Raw genomic sequence first — 1435 nt, 5'->3', positions numbered from 1 at the left:
CATCTCCACAGCCAGGGAGCGTTGGAACATCTCCACAGCCAGGGAGCGTTGAACATCTCCACAGCCAGGGAGCGTTGAACATCTCCACAGCCAGGGAGTGTTGAACATCTCCACAGCCAGGCCGTCGGGCTGTTTCCATCAGCAGGTGGTGTTTGTCCTCAGTGTGGACGCCAGCTCTGAAGGTATGAAGACAGAGCGCCACGTTGCTGTGGGGCATCTGGACGGATTGTTCCAGGCCTCAGCCTCCAAGCCCAGATAAGGATGAGGAATATCAAAGGAAATGATCCACAGCTGGCCTCCTCATGGCCGGCAGATCCTGTTTTATAACTCTGCATGGGCCAACACTTCTCTTCTTTTTGCTCTCTAGATGGATTCATCTGGTTTAACTTTTGTGTTTTAGAGGCTTTATTAATCCTAATTGACCAAATAGAGATGGCAGGATTAGAACCAGGAACCCCAGAGTGTCCTTTCTGTCCCACTTTATCAGTCTGTTACATCTTCAAAGAGGAATATCTATGCTGTGTTAATGAAACAAGCCCCAATAATCATCCCTCCCCCACCGTGCTGACATCATGGTCCCGTCCATCTTGGTTCCATCCATCATGGTTCTGTCCATCCTGATCCAACATCCATCTGTCTGTCCAGAGGACTTTGTCCCAGTAGTCTGGTTTCGTCTCCATCTTGGTTCTACACAGTAGAACATCTTTCTTTCTGCCCTGTCAATCAGGACCTCCTCCTGACCATCCTGCTCCTGCCTCCTTTACTCTCAGTGTGTCCATTGACCCATTAGGGGAGCACAGCGCCATCTTGGTTACCCCCACCCCCCCCAGACACACACAGCCAGGACTTCAGTCTGGACTCTCCTTCCCTCATCATCTGTAAGCAGTTTAACACCAGAAACACAAACATTACAAGAATGTAAGTTAGAACTGAGTTTACTGCCATTGACCTTCAGTCATTTTCTGCCGACCCTAACAATAACCTGAACCTGGACTAAACTCCAGCCTTAGTCTTAAACCTGACCAACAGGAAAGCAGAAGTAAGGACCAGCAAACTGTCCTCAGTTTGATACTAAAGCAGAAACACACACACACAGACACACCACTGCAACATCTGCTGCATCTGTCAGAGCTCTGGCATGTAGCGCAGCGCTGAGGCTCATGGCACGACAAAGGGTCGCTTCAGCACACGGTTTTACTGCTTCTCCATCCAATCAGAGGCTCGTTTACGGCTCTGCAGGGATTTCAGTAGAACTCCTATTGTTCTCCCTGTTTTATGAGGAGAACGAAGGAAGAGATACAGATGAGTTTAGGAGCAAAGCGGAGAAAACAGGAGAAAAGAATCCAGAAGGCTGGAGCGATGGCCCAGCACAGATTAGGACTGATCCAGGGTCAGATCCAGGGTCAGATCCAGGGTCAGATCCAGGGTCAGATCC

This window comes from Cyprinodon variegatus, unplaced genomic scaffold (genome assembly GCF_000732505.1).
Source record: "Cyprinodon variegatus isolate N-32 unplaced genomic scaffold, C_variegatus-1.0 Scaffold834, whole genome shotgun sequence".
In the NCBI taxonomy this organism is placed as follows: domain Eukaryota; kingdom Metazoa; phylum Chordata; class Actinopteri; order Cyprinodontiformes; family Cyprinodontidae; genus Cyprinodon; species Cyprinodon variegatus.
The sequence above is the reverse complement of the archived record's forward strand: the minus strand, read 5'-3'. Positions refer to the sequence as shown.